General features: G+C 38.6%; 1 protein-coding gene and 1 long non-coding RNA gene across 13 annotated transcripts in view; one reads left to right on the forward strand and one right to left on the reverse strand.

The window, feature by feature from the left end:
• The window catches only part of GRIK1 (glutamate ionotropic receptor kainate type subunit 1), a 406,303-nt gene that overhangs the window by 228,922 nt on the left and 157,464 nt on the right, over nt 1–19,917 (forward strand). The gene's annotated exons all lie outside the window — the stretch shown is intronic.
• LOC102130963 (uncharacterized) overlaps nt 13,386–19,917 on the reverse strand; it is a 56,051-nt gene continuing 49,519 nt past the window's right edge. Inside the window, exon 2 of the long non-coding RNA XR_010585397.2 lies at nt 13,386–13,673. This is a non-coding gene — a long non-coding RNA (uncharacterized lncRNA). The remainder of the gene's footprint in view (nt 13,674–19,917) is intronic.

The following is a 19,917-nucleotide window of genomic DNA, read 5'->3' on the forward strand; positions in this document are numbered from 1 at the left end:
AGAAGGCAATTAGGTGACAGGTATCAAGATCCTTAAAAATGAACCTGTTCTTCATAATACGTTATAATTTTGTATAAAAGAATTAAGGAAACAAAGAGATGTACCAATACCATTTTATTCACAAGAATTTATTCATTGAAATGCTATTTTTATGGCAAAAAATTGGAAATGAATATAATGTTTAGCAATAGAGTTATATAAATAAACTTTTGTGTTTTTAGGTGGAATATTGTACATCACTAAAATTATATTTGAGTAAATACTAAATAACATGAAAATGTCATTAAGAAAAAGACACAAAAATACAACATTTTATATGCAATATGATTCCAGGACACATATATGTGACACACACACACACACACACATATTTATATGTGTGTATATGTACATATATACACGCACATATTTATATGTGTGTATATGTATATATACACACACCATATTTATAAATACACACAGCAAACAGGATTGGAAGAAAATACACCCAAATCTTAATACCATTAACTCTCTAGGTAGTAGAATTTTAAATTATTATTTTTCTCCTTTATTCTTTATTTTCAAAAAAGAAAAATTTCACAAGTTTTCTTTTTGCTTGCAGTATTGTACTTGAGCTACTTTGTTTCTCATTAGAAAAAATTTACAAAATCTTGAAACTTTTGAAGCTTAAAAACATGTCTAAGTTTTGAGTCAATGAGAAAATAATGTGTGTATTTTTAAATATCTGTAAAATAAAAATGTAAATACCCACAATAAAATGTGTGAAATAAACCAGAATTACACAGAGAAGTAAATCTACAAACCCAACGCTTTAACAAATTTTTTTAAAGGATAAATACTTTGATAAATTTCAACAGCTAAAATGACAGAAAGTATAGATTGCATGGAAGCAGAGACCTATAAAAGTCACATTGATACTATTTTCTGCTAATCTGTCAAAAAGACCAAAAGATTCCATGGTGTCTATTGTAAGGGAAGGGGCTACTGCTTCCTTATACTAGATATTTATCTTGTTATTGCCTGAAAAATTACAGTCATGTCTATATTCTGGAAAAATGCATCCTTAGGCAATTTTGTCATGCAAACATTATAGCTTATTACACGTCTAGGCTATATGGTGTAGCCTATTGCTCCTAGGTTACAAACCTGTATGGTATGTTACTGTGCTGAATACTTTTGGCAATTGTAACGGAATGGTAAGTATTTATATATCCAAATATAGAAAAGGTACCATAAAAATATGGCATTATAATCTTACAGGATAACCTTCATATATGCAGTCTGTCATTGACCAAAATAATTGTTATATGATATGTGACTGTAATATGAAAATGAATGTGCTTGATGTTCTACCTCATGTTTTAAGAAGTTGAGTTAAAAAAACACTGAAGTAACTATATAATACCTTAAGCATTTAATTCAAGTAGTTAGAAATATATCAAGAAATATTAAATATGAGTAAATAAGGAGAAATTCAAAATAAGAATCAAAACCAAATAAGTGAATTAAAAATCAAAATAGGAAGGCATCAATCCAAGAATGGGTTACTCTTCAAATTTTAAAGTAGATAAAACTGCTGGAAGGAAAGAAGAAAGGGAAGGAGGGTGGTTGGTGGGAGTAGGGAGAGAGGAAGGGAGGGAGAGAAAAGGAAAGAGGCAAGGAAGGAAGGAAGGAAGGAAGGAAGGAAGGAAGGAAGGAAAGAAGGAAGGAAATGGAGGGAGGGAGGGAAAGGCAAAAGTTGAAATTAAAAAAATGGTAGCATAACAATTTAAATTCCAGGTACCAAAACAGAGATATAGACCAATGGAACAGAACAGAGTCCTCAGAAATAATACCACACATCTACAGCCATTTGATCTTTGACAAACCTGAGAGAAACAAGAAATGGGGAAAGGATTCCCTATTTAATAAATGGTGCTGGGAAAATTGGCTAGCCATAAGTAGAAAGCTGAAACTGGATCCTTTCCTTACTCCTTATACGAAAATTAATTCAAGATGGATTAGAGACTTAAATGTTAGACCTAATACCATAAAAATCCTAGAGGAAAACCTAGGTAGTACCATTCAGGACATAGGCATGGGCAAAGATTTCATGTCTAAAACACCAAAAGCAACAGCAGCAAAAGCCAAAATTGACAAATGGGATCTCATTAAACTAAAGAGCTTCTGCACAGCAAAAGACACTACCATCAGAGTGAACAGGCAACCTACAGAATGGGAGAAAATTTTTGCAATCTACTCATCTGACAAAGGGCTAATATCCAGAACCTACAAAGAACTCAAACAAATTTACAAGAAAAAAACAAACAACCCCATCAAAAAGTGGGCAAAGGACATGAACAGACATTTCTCAAAAGAAGACATTCATACAGCCAACAGACACATGAAAAAATGCTCATCATCACTGGCCATCAGAGAAATGCAAATCAAAACCACCATGAGATACCATCTCACACCAGTTAGAATGGCAATCATTAAAAAGTCAGGAAACAACAGGTGCTGGAGAGGATGTGGAGAAATAGGAACACTTTTACACTGTTGGTGGGATTGTAAACTAGTTCAACCATTATGGAAAACAGTATGGCGATTCCTCAAGGATCTAGAACTAGATGTACCATATGACCCAGCCATCCCATTACTGGGTATATACCCAAAGGATCACAAATTATGCTGCTATAAAGACACATGCACACGTATGTTTATTGCAGCACTATTCACAATAGCAAAGACTTGGAATCAACCCAAATGTCCATCAGTGACAGATTGGATTAAGAAAATGTGGCACATATACACCATGGAATACTATGCAGCCATAAAAAAGGATGAGTTTGAGTCCTTTGTAGGGACTTGGATGCAGCTGGAATCCATCATTCTTAGCAAACTATCACAAGAACAGAAAACCAAACACCGCATGTTCTCACTCATAGGTGGGAACTGAACAATGAGATCACTCGGACTCAGGAAGGGGAACATCACACACCGGGGCCTATCATGGGGAGGGGGGAGGGGGGAGGGATTGCATTGGGAGTTATACCTGATGTAAATGACGAGTTGATGGGTGCAGCACAGCAACATGGCACAAGTATACATATGTAACAAACCTGCACGTTATGCACATGTACCCTACAACTTAAAGTATAATAATAATAAATAAATTAAAAAAAAAAAAAAAAAAAAAACAATTTAAATTCCAATAATAATTGTTACATAATATTAAATAGGTATATGAAAAATAATTAAAATAGTATCTTTTTGAAATAGATAATAGTCTAAAATAAATAATAATTAAAATAATGTCTTATTGAAATAGGTAACAGTCCAAAATAAATTCTCGAAGTCTACTCAAGAATATCAATAACTAAAGAAAAATGTTTTTCGTTTGATCAAAGAACTCTTGATAGAAGCATTCAGAGCTACACAGTTATACTGATCAGTTTTTTTAAGCTGAATGGAATTTCTATACTTTTCCAGGACATAAAAATCATTAGAAAGCTATCCTTCACATTTTATTAAGCTTAGATAACCTAATGACAAAATTGACAAGGCCAATACACAAAATAAGAAAGTTTATATCAAATCTAATTTATTAATAAATGCAAAACGCTACATAAAGTATCAACAAATCACTTTCAGCAGCATATTGAAAGAAAAACTCTTACTGATCAAATACAGCTTATCCCAGAATTGCCAGGATGAGTTAATGTAAAGAATTGTATTCATATGAAATAACTCATTAGAAGGGCAAATTGAACTCTGAAAAATATTTAATAAAATTCAGTGCATATTGAGACATGAGTATAAATAATATTTATTTTAATTTGCATTTATTATATTATATTAAATTAATAATATAGCATTTATTTCAATCTGCCTTCCAAACCATAAGTAATGGCATTTATATTTAAATTAGGAACAAAATAAGATGACCCATTGTCATTTTCTTACTCTGAAAGTTCTAACCAATGCAATAAACAAAACAGAAGTAATGAATATTTGAAGAGTACTACATTATGAGAAAACTCAAAATAATAAAGAGGAAATTAAAGTATTTCATAATGTGAGGTGAGCCAATGTAAATACACACACACATAAAATTAATAACAAAAAATACGTATTATAAAAGATCAAACTCAATTGTGAAAAAAAACCTGCAAAATACCTAGGAAAAAATATTTTATGATTTTGTTTTTGAAAACTATAAAACAAAACTGATCATATAAATATCCTGATGTAAATATAAATGTGCCCATGTTCTTAGATACAAAGATAGAATTTAAAACAATGTTTTCCCCAAATATTTATAAGTTTAATGATATTCTCAACAAAATTCCAGTGAATAAGCAAATCTTTTCAAGATTATCTGAGGTCAGGAATTCGAGACCAGCCTGGCCAACATGGTGAAACCCCATCTCTACTAAAAATACAAAAATTAGCCGGGCATGGTGGCGGGCACCTGTAATCCCAGCTACTTGGGACTCTGAGGCAGGAGAATTGCTTGAGCCTGGGAGGTGGAGGTTGCAGTGAGCCAAGATGGCACCACTGCACTCCAGCCTGGGTGACAGAGCGAGACTCTGTCACACACACACACAAAAAAAAGAAGAGTAAATGGATCCTATAGAAAGGGTCATTTACCCAGCAAGTTTTAGAACCAGTATTAACACAGTGTGATGCTACTATACAGATGGATGGAACAGAAGAGTCCAGAAATTAAATTATATGATAATTATTATGTCACAAAGGTGGTATAACAGATCAGTAGGAAATTATAGACATATATGTGTGTAGGTGTATGTATATATGTAAAATTATAAACAGCATGTGGTATACAATTATATATTGCGTATATAATTATACTAGCCTTTCTTCTAATACCACACATCAAGATATTTCAAATGGATTAAATGAGCTAAATTATGAAAACACAAAAATCTTATTAAAAACCCTAATATCAATTATATTTATCAATTATGTGGGCTGAGGAGAAATTTTGAATTCCAACAGTCCCACATAGGCTAGATTGTGTTACTGTAACAAATGATTCTTCCAAAAAAACCAAAAAACAAAAAACAACCAAAAAAAAATGAGGTTTAAAATAGAGGCTTACAAGATGGATTCTTGTTGAAATGACTGTAGTGAGTCTGTTGCAGGCTCTGCTCCAACGTCCCAGGCTGAAAGAGCAGTCACTGGGCAGAGGGAAACAGAAGAGAGGTCTGGGAATTCTCTCACTAGTAGTGAAGTTCTCTGGCCAGGAAGTGACACCAGAGACTCCTGCTCACAAGTCATGGGACAGAGCTAGTCACACAGCCCCAACCAACCCCACATCAGGTACAATCCACGCATGTATTCAGAAGGGAAAGAACCAGAAATAGTAATAACTACTATGAATGTTTCGTGTTTCAGGAAAAAATTAATATATTTGTAATTATAAATATAAACATTTCTCTGCCCAAAAACCTAATCAACATTAAGAACTAAATAATAAACTGAGAAAACATGTGCAATAAAAAATAGTGACCGTTTTATATCATTATGAGTAAGAAAGTAACATATCAATAACAAAAACAATGATATCTCAGGATATAAAAAAGGCAAAAGACAGGAGGAACAAGTGATTTAAAATTACAGATGTATAAATAGGTAGCAAATAAATTTTTAAATTAAACTACTCAGTAATCAAAGGGATGCAAATTGAAGCAATAATAAATATTTTCTATAATACATTGACCTAAAATCATACAGATTCTGAGGGAGGTTGCAATTCAGTTGGGCATTTCCACATGTTGAATGCATGCACATATAAATTTGTTCAGCCTTCACTTCTGCAGGTCCATGTAGCATTATATAATAAAAGCCTAAACTGTTTATACCTTATGTTTCATAATTACAAGGCATTTTACTTTCTCCAAAAACACCAAAAATGCTGAATGTCAATCATAATAGAATGTATAATAGTGAAGAACTGACAACAACTTACCCAAAAAAGTGGGGTGGATTAAGAAAACTGTGAATATCCAGACAATGAAATACTAAGCAGCCATTAAAAAGGTGGATTATGTTCAGGAAAAGATACCTATGTGAAAATGACAGGAAAAAATGGATAGAGTCAGGCCAGGCACGGTGGTTTATGCCTGTAATCCCAGCACTTTCGGAGGCCAACGCAGGTGAATCACTTTAGGTCAGGAGTTCGAGACCAGCCTGGCCAGCATGATGAAACCCTGTCTCTACTAAAAATACAAAAATTAGCTGGGTGTGGTGGCACATGCCTGTAGGCCCAGCTACTCAGGAGGCTGAGGCAGGAGAATCGCTTGAACCCAGGGGGCAGAGGTTGCAGTGAGCGGAGATAGTGCCATTGCACTCCAGCCTTTGCAACATGAGTGAAACACTGTCTAAAAAAAAAAAAAAAAAAGAAAGAAAGAAAATCGGATAGAGTCATCTTAACTATTTCAGAGAAAATTCAGGTATGTGTAGGAAAAGAATAGAAGGAAATTCACCAAACTGTTGTGTTAATAGTGATTATTTCACAGTGTTATGGTTGCATCTTGTTTTTTTCCCCTTTCTTTCAATGTATTACCCAATATATAATTGTATGTGTGCTTTTAAAATAAAATTATTTAGAATAAAAAATGTCTCCACACACATCAGATATACCAGAAAGTAAAATGCCTTGAATAGGCTGGGCACAGTGGCTCACGCCTGTAATTCCAGCACTTTGGGAGGCCAAGGCAGGCGGATCACGAGGTCAGGAGATCGAGACCATCCTGGCTAACACAGTGAAACCCCGTTTCTACTAAAAATACAAAAAATTAGCTGAGCATGGCGGCGGGTGCCTGTAGTCCCAGCTACTTGGGAGGCTGAGGCAAGAGAATGGCATGAACCAGGGAGGTGGAGCTTGCAGTGAGCGGAGATCGCGCCACTGCACTCCAGCCTGGGCGACAGAGGGAGACTCCCTCTCAAAAAAAAAAAAAAAAAAAAAAAAGCCTTGAATATACATTGTGGGAGTTCACAGAGTGCAGCAGATTTAAAAATATATGTATTGAGCAGTCAAGTGGACTTTCAGATGCTACTACTTTAAAAATAAATGGTGTGTATTTCCAAAAGGTCTTATTTGCAGCATTCTGAACACAGATCCCTCTATGATATGATGTTTAACTGCCCTTTATTTTTGGTCAACTGGAAGCTTTCTTGGATATCTGTATTAGTCCAGCTTATCTGTCTTCATCTGGGACCTAACTACTTCACAAAGAAATTTTCTCTGAGAAATACCTTTCATCGAACTCATTCATTATTCACGTCAGTGCAAACTCTCAGTTCATTTTAAAGTGTTGGATCTTAGAATGAAACTGAGAGCAATCTAGGAAGGTATTAGTAACAGAAGTACCTTCTGGATTCTGGGGTAACTTACGGACAATAATAAATACAGAGTTTCAGTCAGACACTTTAAAGGAAAAGTGTCATAGTAAATATGTAAATGCTACATCTAAGATTCTGTAACTTTTTAGATGTTCTACAACACTGTTGTTGCCTAACATATCATTTTGCATACTTTTTTAAAATCAGTAAATGAATAATGTCATTAAAAGGATTTTTTTTTAATTTTCAAATACTGAAACAGTTAGAAATAATACAGAGATGTTTTAAAAACCAACTGGAAAATATTAAGAAAGAAAAAGAAGAGTCCAGAAACGGTGGCTCATGCCTGTAAACCCAGCACTTTGGGAGACCGAGGAGGACAGATCACCTGAGGTCAGGAGTTTGAGACCAGTCTGGTCAACATGGCAAAACCCCATCTCCACTAAAAATACAAAAATACAAAAAATACAAAAACTAGCTGGGTGTGGTGGCACACGCCTGTAGTACCAGCTACTCAGGAGGCTGAGGCAGGAGAATCGCTTGAACCCGGGAGCCAGAGGTTGCAGTGAGCCAAGACCGTATCACTGCAACGCAGCCTGGGTGACAAAGCAAGACTTTGTCACCAAAAAAAAAAAAAAAAAAGAAAAAATAGAGAGAGAAAAGAATATAACAAATGCATTTTAAATATTTACATTAAATGTCAAGGACATGCACCTTACCTGCAACCTATCTGTGAGATATGATTGATTAAAAAAAGATGCTGTTTTTTGTAGACATACCGACCATCTTAATGCTTAGGTATTTTTGTAAATGAAAAGATGACGTAAGATTTGATGTTGTAAATCTGATATGAATTAGATTAAAAGTAGTGTCATAATTAAAGGTCATATTTCTGATCAAGAAACGATGTCTAACTTTTCATTTCATTTTCATTAAAATGAACAAAATGAAAATATTGTTTCAAAAACAATATTTAAGACTGCAAATTATTTTAGACAGTCCCAAAGAGAGTAGATCTATAGATCAAACTTTTCAAAATGTGTGTTTTTTTTTTTTTTTTTTTTTTTTTTTTTGAGACGGAGTCTCGCTCTGTAGCCCAGGCTGGAGTGCAGTGGCCGGATCTCAGCTCACTGCAAGCTTCGCCTCCCAGGTTCACGCCATTCTCAGGCCTCAGCCTCCCGAGTAGCTGGGACTACAGGCGCTGCCACCTGGCCCGGCTATTTTTTGTATTTCTTAGTAGAGACGGGGTTTCACCGTGTTAGCCAGGATGGTCTCGATCTCCTGACCTCGTGATCCACCCATCTCGGCCTCCCAAAGTGCTGGGATTACAGGCTTGAGCCACCGCGCCCGGCCCAAAATGTGTTTCTTAAGACAACAATCCCACTGTATGTCACAGTTACAAGGAACACTGTCCTGTCATCAGATGAATTTGGGAGATACTGAGTTAAACACTCAAATTGTTTTCTTTCCTGCAGGACTTCTGAGAGACAAATGTTATTGTATGGTGTGAATTTTTAAGAAGGATGAAATGAAGCGGTGCCTCCCAAACATATTTGACCACTAAACTCTCTTAATGTATAAGATCTCATGGGCAACATCTATGCACACACATTGGTAGATACTGCTCTGTGGGAGCTCTGAACCTCCATTTATTTTGGCTTCAAACATCAGTTCTAATCTTTAACAGCAATATGTTCTTCTCAGCAAGAAATTTCAGGTTGAGAAATAACAGAAATATGGAAGAAGAAAACTAGAAAATTGGGATGCAACACATAATATAGCTTCCCTGGAACCACAGGTTGTGAACTTGTTTTATTCCATTCTTTTAATTAATAAGGAGATAAATAGAATCATGAGCTCTTCAGCGTAAATATGTGTCATTTAAATGAGATGTTAAAAGCTAAAACTATAACTGCTCTCAAGAGACATTAAAGGGATCAGACTTTCATAAGAATGAAAGTTCGGCATGAATTCTTTGGCAATATTCCTGGCTCTTGCCTAAAATGTGCTGTTGAACAGGAGATGAGCCATACCTCCATGATATTAAGGGGCTGGCAGCCTGATGAAAAGTAAGCTTTGAAAGTGCTTGGGGACAATGGGCCGTGATTGTTGGGAGAGAGTGAGAAATCATCACTAAAAAGGCGGTAATGGAAAAAGTCAAGCAATCTCACTACAGACCTCAATAACCACCCTCCATCTTTCCTGCCTATCTCAGAGGCCTCTGTCTGGGCAGAACAAACTACTTTGTGAGGCATAGTGTGAAGGCACAAGGAGGAGAATAAGTTCAACTGAAGGACCATTTACTGGGGACAACATACTACGACCAAATCACTGCATTTAGCTCTGAAAGAGAAGGCACATTTCGGTAGATGCTGTCCCGATCTTCGAGGAACAGGCAGAGCAGGATGTAGGCTTATTTTACACAAAAATAAATTCCTTGAAATATGTAGTAGATTTTATGTTACCAAAAGAAAGGGAGAGTTCACCTTTGGCTGGAGGAATCAGGAAAGATTCCACATAGGAGGAGACAAAAAGTAGGCTTTTTGCTTTGCTGATAGAATAATTGACTGCTATTCTTACTTTCTTTTTCTGTACTCTTCACCAGTAATGCAACATGTCCCAAAAGACTGGAAGCTCTGCTGAGGGCAGGAAGCAAGCATCTTTCATCTTTGTACTTTCCACTTCTCCTAGCATACTCTTAGACATTAATAGATGGCTAATAATGTTTTATGAGTTAAACTGAGTATTGAATAACACTGGAATAAGAGTAACTTTGGCTTTGGGTAGTTTTTATGGCGCAACTCAAATTTATTAAGGAAAATTACAAGTAGTGTTTACTAAACTGTGCATAATCCACAGCCTTTCTCTTACTAGCTGCCCTCTGAAGTACATCCATAATTCCTTGCTCCATATTTTCTAATTCTTCAAAGGCCATTCCTAGTGAATTAATGCAAATCTCTTTAAGGCATCAAAGAGTGAGCCTGGATGTGGTTATTGTCTCAAGGATGACATCAAACCCCATTCTCGTGCCTCAAAGGATACCAATACCTGAAGACACTTATAGCAGACTGGGTCAGAGCCAGTTTTCAGTTGAAGCTGTCCTTGTCCTTAACCACAACTCTGTTCTTGGCTGGGACTTTCTGAAAGGTAAAAATCCAATCTCTTCTGTCCATTCACTTTCCATCAGGTCAAGAAACACCTGCTTCCCATCCAAATCCATCCAGCATGGGATCTTTACCAAGAATGTGTTGAGCTCCAAAGATAAACCAAAAACAGGAAAGCTGAGTGAGGAAGAGAGCATTTTTCTAAGGGAATCCTAGAATTTAAATCTGTAGCCTTGGAATTAAAGGTGCAGTAAATATAGGACTATAGTAAATTGCTTATGATGTAATAAACTAGAATTATGGATGTGGCAATAAAGAGAGGCAATAGAATATTGTATATTTAAGGAGCAGCTATCAGCAAAGGAATAGATCAAATTGCCATCTTGTTTTCTGTTGACAGCTTCTGGAATGGTTATTATTCCACAGGAATGCAAAACAGGAGTCAACACTACAAACACTTTCCATGTCTTGATTGTCAGCTAATGGTTTTACCTTTCTTCCTGGATGACCTCACAGATGGTCACAACAGGCACACAGAAGTTAGTTAAGGGAGCAAGCGAGCTTTGTTAGAATACATACGGTATCTTGGCACTGTCACATTCTGAATAGGAAAATACCATAAACAAAAAACTCAATGTGTTGTACAGTACAGCTATGTGCCATATTTGCAAAAATCATGCTAGAGAGTTAAAAATTGCTATTTGAAGAACTGAATAAAATAACATTTTACAAAGAGAAAAGAAACACAGCAATTAAAAGTGACCAATATGAAAACTTCCTAAAGACAACTGAGATACTGCATTAGTTTCCTGTGTCTATCATCACAAATTACCACCGATGGTGGCTTAAAACGACAGAAATTTATTCTCTCACAGATCCCACAGGCCAGAAGCCTGAAATCCAGGTATTAGCAGGGTCTTATTTTCTCTGAGGGCTCTAGGAGAAATTCATTTCTTTGTTTCCTCCAGCTTCTGGTGGCTCAGTCATTCCTTGGCTTCTGGCTGCATCACTCCAGTCTCTGTCTGTTTTTGTTTGTTTTGTTTTTTGAGATGGAGTCTTGTTCTGTCACCCAGGCTGGAGTGCAGTGGTGCAATCACGGCTCACTGCAACCTCTACCTCTCAAATGCAAGCAATTCTCCGCCTCAGCCTCCTGAGTGGCTGGGATTACAGGTGCCCGCCACCATGCCTGGCTAATTTTTGTATTTTAATAGAGATGGGGCTTTGCCCTGTTGACCAGTCTGGTCTCAAACTCCTGACCTCAAGTGACCCATCTGCCTCTTTAAATCTACACGTACTCCTAGGTGATGCCATTCAGTCTCATGGCTTTAAATGCCACCTTTATGGTGATGACTCCCAAATTTCTATGTCTAGGCCCAATCTCTCCCCCATAAGATCCAGACTGATATATCTAACTTCACAGCTGGCCTCTCCACTTGGACTTTAAAAAAATAAAAAAATAATATAAAAAACCTTAAGTTCAGTGGTACATGCACAGTTTTGTATATAGGTAAATATGTGTCATGGGGGTTTGCTGTGCAGATAATTTCATCACCCAACTATTAAGTCTAGTACCCATTAGTTATTTTTCCTGATCCTCTCCCTCCTCCCATCCTTTGTCCTCCAATAGGCCCCAGTGTGTGTTGTTCCCTTCTACGTGTCCATGTGTTCTCATCATTTGGCTCCCACTTATACATGAGAACACGTGGTCTTTGGTTTTCTGTTCCTGCAGCAGTTTGCTGAGGATGATAGCTTCACTTGGACTTCTAGTAGGCAGCACGAAAGAATCATGTCCCAAGTCAAGCACCTTCTGCATCGCTCCTCGTCTTGGTCAATGGCAATTTCAAGCCAAAAACCTGATGTTATCCTCGACTCCATTCCTCTCACTTATGCTTCATCAGCAAATCCTGCTGAAGTCCTTCAGATTTTGTCGAGAACTCAACCACTTTTTGTCACATCCCAGTCCCACTAATCTGTACAAAGCTGTCATCACCTCTCATCTGGATTATTGAAATAGACTCTTACTGGAATAGCCTATTATTGCAACAGCTCCAAGGGCAGATCTCCCTGTGCTTTGTTCTTGCCCTTCTCCTCCCTTCAGTCTATTCTTAATACAGAAGCCAGCTGGATTCTCTTGAAATATGTCATATCATTTCACTCCTCTGCTCAAAGATGGCCAGTGGTTTCCCATCTCACCCAGAATAAAACCCACAGCCCTGTGGTGGCCCTTAAGGCCCTCTGTGATCTGCTCCAATCCACCCATCACTTCTCTGAGCTCATCTTCTACCAGTCCGAGCCCAGCTTACCCAACTTCAGTCTCACTCTTCCTCAAAAATAGCATTAGGCTGCTCCCACCTTAGACATTACATTTTCCCTGGCTGCAACGCTCTTCTCCCAATATCTTTAGAGTGGTTTTCTCATTACCTTCAGGCTTTTGCTCAAAAGTTGCCCTCCTAGCAAGGAATTTCCTTGCCTCTCACTCTGACATGTCAATGCCCGTCTTCCTGTTCGTGACCAATTCCCCTTCTAAAATAAAAGCTACAAAAGTAAGATGTGTATCTCTTGCTCACTGGCACATCCCAGTGCCTCACACAGTATCTGGCTAGAAATTTTACAAATAAATGAAGAAATAAATGAACAAATCATTGGATGAGTGAGTTATTCATTAGAATCATGGACATGATATACATATATATACACACACATATATACATACATATACACATATATATGATATATACACATATATACCATATATATAACCATGTATATATATATAACCATGAACTGAAGTAAAACAACAACAACTAAATATAGGAGAATTGTAATTCTATCACATTTCCAAAATGGTTATCATTGGAATATATTTACCATTACAAGGTAAGTTGAGTCCTTGAGAGGAACAAAATGGAAAACCATTATTTTCCTGTGTGGTTTTCTTTTTTTATCATTAAATGAGATTGATTCTCTGCCACAATGAAACATTGTCTGAAATTCCTTTTGGAAAGAAGAGGGTAAATTTAATACGTTCACTCACCTCTCAGCACAGGCCTCATCTAGAGACAGATGGAATCAGTAGGCAGCAGTGGAATTCCCTCCCTTTAAGGTTCTTACCCGTAACGATGGCTTCAGTTTTCACCATGTTACACTGAGTTGATTCGGATATCTCCCTGTTCCATGGAAACAGTCATTGAAAAGCAGGTTAGGAAGTATCCTTGGAACCTAAAAAAAAAAAATGTCAATCAGTGAGACCTAGAGCCAGGCATGCTTTTTTTCATATTAAGATTGCTGAATCCACCCCTTTGACATTATGATTCTCTCCATATGGTGTGGGATTAAGGGAAAGTTTGGAAGTCGTTGCTGTGGGTTTACCTTGGGTGTCCTCACAAATAGCACATCATTGATCTTAGCCTTCTCTAAGTGTTACCTTTTGCCTACAATGATTGTATTGTTGAACCAGCAGTTGTGATTGAGAACAATTCTCCTGTAAGTCTAGATGGAATTATGTGGCAAACCCAAAAGGCTTTATGACAACCCTTCATTGCACCCATCATCCCCACTTAAAGACCACCAGCTGGGTATACAGGATGCTGCCAACTGTGGCTTCCATCTGTGTTTATGTAGTCACAAAACACAACTGCCTGCATCCTCACTGCACCTCACTGGTTCAAGAGTCTACCCAAAACAGACAGAAACGCTCCTGTGTTGACGGAACTCTGCTGTCTAGACCAAGATTTCAAGTGAATTCCTCTTGGCTTATCTTAAATTACTGTGCTGTAAAGTCAGAATCTTATTAGAAGAGAATATTACTTGAATATATGTGATTTCCTTTAAAATTATTTTCAATTTCAAAGCCCTTGGGGGGGGGGGGAAGAAGATGCTGGCCAGGCACAGTAGCTCACGCCTATAATCCCAACCACTTGGGAGGCCAAAGCAGGCAGATCACCTGAGGTCAGGAGTTCAAGACCAGCCTGACCAACATGCTGAAACCCTCTCTCTACTAAAAATACAAAAATCAGCCAGGCGTGGTGGTGCATGCCTGTAATCCCAGCTACTAGGGAGGCTGAGGCAGGAGAATTGCTTGAACCTAGGAGCCAGAGGTTGCAGTGAGCCGAGATGGCACCATTGTACTCCAGACTGGGTGACAGTGCGAGACTCCATCTCAAAAAAAAAAAAAAAAAAAAAAAAATGCTGATAAATATACTAGTCTGTGCTAGGTTTGCTATAAAAACAAAAACAAAAAACCAACCAAGTGAAAAAGACCATAGACTTGGTGGCTTAAACAACAGACACTTAATTTCTCTCAGTTCTAGAGGCTGGAAGTCCAAGATCAAGGTGTCAGCAGGTTTGGTTTCTCCAGAGGCCTCACTTCATGGCTTGCAGGTGGCCTCCTTCTGACTCGGCTCTCACATGGCCTTTCCTCTGTGTGCACAAGTCCCTGGTATATCTCTGTGTGTCCAGATTTTCTCTTCTTATAAGGGCCAGTCAGACTGGATTAAGGCCTACCCTAGCTGCCTCATTGTAACCTAGTCACTGTTTTAAAGACACTATCTCCAAATACAGTCACATTTTGAGGAACCAGGGGTGAGGTCTGCAACATATAAATTTAAGGGAGGATGCAGTTCAGTCCATAACAGTGACTTACAAAAACAGCAAGTCGCATCTGAGTTTCAAAGCTACTCCAGAATGTAGGCACAGGCCTTATTGTCTCATACCCTTTGTTTAGTGACCGTATGTGGCACCTTGTCTCAGGTGAGGGAACATACAGTATGAAGGACAGAGCATTTTAGCATCAGCATTATTTGTACCAACATCTATCCTTCCCAGAAAAGTACGGTGGGAATAATCAGGACAAGGTCCTTATAAGTAAATCCTAAATATGAACATGTATTAATTAGAAAGCATTAATTTTTCAGAATTCTTATCTATTCTGGTGTTTACAAGCAGTATGATTTTACCCTTATCATTTTAAATGGCACAAATATCCACATAAGAAAACAGACTCATTACTCAAAAAAAAAAGCCAAACTTCTTTCACTTTCTGACCCTTTGCTTGGACAATGGTGGGTGAGGTGGGGAAGAGGCTGGTGAGGTGGATATTAAGCATGCCCTCTGACCCTTGATCAAACTTCCTAACGATGATCAGACAGAGGATTACTGCCCAACAATTCCCAGTCTATAAAGACTGGCACGTGATCTGTACCCACTCAAACTGATCTACAACATAGAAAAGACAAAAAATAGTTTAACAAAGGACAAAACATAGTTTAACAATACTTCTCATGCTTCAGGTACACATGAGCAATGGAAGAGAACATGGATAACTCAGGCCTGCCGATTTTGAGGTTTCTCACCCTCCTGTGTTCCATCTGCCATGCTCTACTTTTCTCAAGAATTATAGCAGAATGAAAAAGCTTTTTCTTCATCCTGAGCTCTCAGAGTCCTGCTTTCTCCCTTCACCCACTGCCCTGGCTTGGGAAATTTCAAAAATAAAAGGGGAGGCGGCAGCTTTGCCTCTCTTCCTTGAGCCTAAGCTAGATTTTTATTTCAATTTCCTAACCCTTCCATGGTCCGCTGCATTGTTAGGAGTAGAAGTCAGGTCAGCTCAAATGAGAGAGAGGGAAAGGAAGAGGAACAGAGGGATGAACAAGGTAGGGATTTCTTGTCTCAAATCAATGGGCCTCCAAATGAATGAGGCCAGAGGTTCACAACATGAAGACCCCAAAAGCCTTCAGACGTCTCATTCACAGCTCACACTCACAATTATTAGATAAAAGAAGTAAAAAGGGAGGAAGGGAGGGAGGCAGAGAGAGAGAAAGAGAAAAAAAAGAAAGAAAGAAAGAAAGAAAGAAAGAAAGAAAGAAAGAAAGAAAGAAAGAAAGAAAGAAAGAAAGAAAGAAAGAAAGGAAGGAAGGAAGGAAGGAAGGAAGGAAGGAAGGAAGGAAGGAAGGAAGGAAGGAAGGAAGGAAGGAAGGAAGGAAGGAAGGAAGGAAGGAAGGGAAAGAGAAAGAAAGACAGAAAGAAAGACAGAAAGAAAGAAAGAAAGAAAGAAAGAAAGAAAGAAAGAAAGAAAGAAAGAAAGAAAGAAAGAAAGAAAGAAAAAGAAAGAAAGAAGGGAGGGAGGGAGGGAGGGAGGGAGGGAGGGAGGGAAGGAAGGAGGAAGGAAGGAAGGAAGGAAGGAAGGAAGGAAGGAAGGAAGGAAGGAAGGAAGGGAGAGAGAGAGAGAGAGAGAGAAAAGAGGAAGGAGAGGAAAAAGAGAAAGGTAGAGAGAGAACAAGAAGGAGAGAAGGAAAGATGGAAGGAAGAAATTATGCAAGGGCTCCAATGTGTGTGCCCCTTTATTCTTCTTATTAAAGACTCTACATCCCGTTTTGTTGTACCTGAAGCTATGGGGAGGAGAAGGAGGGAGGAAGTGGCTAATCCTTAAACAGTCTGCCCACATATCAGGTAATGGTCTGACTCCTGTTAATGCCTTTCTCCTGTTTCTGCCAGATCTCACTTTTTTGGTACTTCACCAGCTTTCTATATACCTCGTACCACAGTAGATCTCTGGCATTTATCAGCAACCCTCTCTTGGAGAAAGAGAGTGCGATGGGGTCTTAAGCTAATGACACCTGGTGAAAAAATGAAAAAAAAATTTCTCTGAAAGTGACAAAACAGTTTACCTGCACACTACCCAAGCACATAATGAAAACACTTGTAATTCCCTTAAACCCAGGTTCATTTGGCTTTATGTGATAGACAGCTATACAGCGAAAGAATAGTTTTGAGGCGAGTAGTCAGTTCACCAGTTGGTGCCCAACTCCTCTTTTTATTTCCATTATCCAGGTACAATAATATAAAAACATATTTCTAGGGAATTTTTGAGTTTTCAGGGCACTTTGATTACATTTTCTCATTTGCTTTATAGAGCAATTCTCCAAGGGAAGCAAGACAACATTATTGGCCCACATGTATGAGACAAAGAACAACAGAAGTAACTTGATGAAATGAAAACATTTACATTTTTTGGAGATTCAGATACCAGAGTCAGTCCCAGACAATACTGTGACTTTGAATAAGCAGGATATAATGCGTAACCTTCCCATTCACTTTTTCATTTATAAAAATGGAAAAAGTCCTCCTGTGTTGACTGTTATGAAGCGTAATTAAACATATGTAAAAGAGCGATTTCGAAATAATTTTATTTCTGATACTTAAAAATCCTCCTCAAAGAGGAAGTAGGTAGATCAGGTTTCAAAGTTCAGAATTTCTGCTTCCTATTCAGGTATTTGTTTCCTCCAAGCAGCCTACCCTATACAGATTAATGGTGCTCACATCCATGCCAGTGATTGACTTTTCCCCCAAATAGTTGCAGCCTGAACATCCTAAAGATGCCTTGGTCTCCCCAAGGATGCTAATTCTGAGTAAGACACAGTCTCTCTCCATGTGGGCTCTCCCTGTGGGATTGAGGAGATAGACAAGTAAATAAGTAATTGCTAATCATCACCGTGGAAGCCCTATCACCAGGCAGCCCTCTGTATGGGTCACCTAGATGGTGGCAGTGAGACGGCCTTACATCCACCTTCTGGTGACCAAGTGTCTTTTCTGTCATCTTGTCACCTCACTGTTCAGCATCCACCAACAGTTCTGAGAGGAACTGAATATCAACTCCAGAGTCTCACCCTACCGCTGTCTGACAAAAGTAAAACACAAATTCACTTGAACAGCAACATTTTTCCTTACGTTCATTTAAATGGCTCCTTAGCGAAAGCTTAACATTACCAAATAACTCTGTCACGTAATTTTCCTTTTTTTAATTTTTAGTTTTTGTGGGTCCACAGTAGTTGTATCATCATATAGTTTTCAACTATGATTTCTCAGAAGACAGGGAAATTATCTATACCTGAATGCCTCATATTATCTGCCTACAAAAGCCAGAAATATTTCCGAAAGGAACCAAAATAATTCACTACAAACCATCTTAGCTTTCACAACCCAGCACTGTAGTTAGTTATTTAATAAAGTCAGTTCAGCAGGAACATTACAGTTGTGAATTTGTTTATTGCTTTTCTTTCAAAGCAGGATCAGGGTAATTTCTTTGGATTAGAATCTGTCCGTTGGAGTTCACTTTCTAACAAAGAATGCACATAAATGATGCGTATGATGGGTGATTGTGATTTTCGTTTCAGATTTTTTTATATTCTTTTTCTTCCCCCTTTGAATGGGGAGAGAACTTAGAGCACTTGTAAATCAATCTAGAGTAGACAAGTTGGGAAAAACCTACAATTGACTTTTGGTAAGGGATCACTCAATAATGAGAATAGATAAAAAATAGCAGCCTAGGCCGGGCGCGGTGGCTCAAGCCTGTAATCCCAGCACTTTGGGAGGCCGAGACGGGCGGATCACGAGGTCAGGAGATCGAGACCATCCTGGCTAACACGGTGAAACCCCGTCTCTACTAAAAAATACAAAAAAACTAGCCGGGCGCGGTGGCGGGCGCCTGTAGTCCCAGCTACTCGGGAGGCTGAGGCAGGAGAATGGCGTGAACCCGGGAGGCGGAGCTTGCAGTGAGCTGAGATCCGGCCACTGCACTCCAGCCTGGGCGGCAGAGCGAGACTCCGTCTCAAAAAAAAAAAAAAAAAAAAAAAAAAAATAGCAGCCTGGGCTAGGCACAGTGGCTCACGCCTGTAATCCTATCACTTCGGGAGGCCGGGGAGGGTGAATCATGAGGTCAGGAGTTCGAGAGCAGCCTGGCCAACATGGTGAAATCCCGTCTCTACTAAAAATACAAAAATTAGCCAGGCATGGTAGCGCGCACCTGTAATCCCACCTACTCAGGTGGCTGAGGCAGGAGAATCGCTTCAACCCGAGAGGCAGAGGTTGCAGTGAGCCAAGATTGCACCACTGCCCTCCAGCCTGGGCAACAGAGCAAGACACCATCTCAAAAAATAAAAAAATAAAAGATAGGCCGGGCGCAGTGGCTCACGCCTGTAATCCCAGCACTTTGGGAGGCTGAGGCGGGCAGATTACGAGGTCAGGAGTTTGAGACCAACTGGGCCAATATGGTGAAACCCCATCTCTACTAAAAATACAAAAATTAGCTGGGCGTGGTTGCACGTGCCTGTAGTCCCAGCTACTCTGGAGGCTGATACAAAAGAATCACTTGAACCAGGGAGGTGGAGGTCGCAGTGAGCTGAGATCATGTCACTGCACTCCAGTCTGGGTGACAGAGTGAGACTCTGTCTCAAAAGTAAATAAATAAATAATATATGTATCAGCCTGCCAGTTAGAAGTACTCAGCATTTCATGAGCATCAGTTAACATGTGTTTTCAAAAGAAATGAGGAGTATTGGTCAATCAAGGAGTAACTTAAATGGAGATGGGTTAAGAAAGCTTCCACTGTAGATCCTGTGTCTATTAATAATTCTAGGACATCTCTCAAAGAGCATTTAAGAACTGTACAGTCAACAGCACTTACATTGTC

This window comes from Macaca fascicularis, chromosome 3, assembly GCF_037993035.2.
Source record: "Macaca fascicularis isolate 582-1 chromosome 3, T2T-MFA8v1.1".
Taxonomy (NCBI): Eukaryota; Metazoa; Chordata; class Mammalia; order Primates; family Cercopithecidae; genus Macaca; species Macaca fascicularis.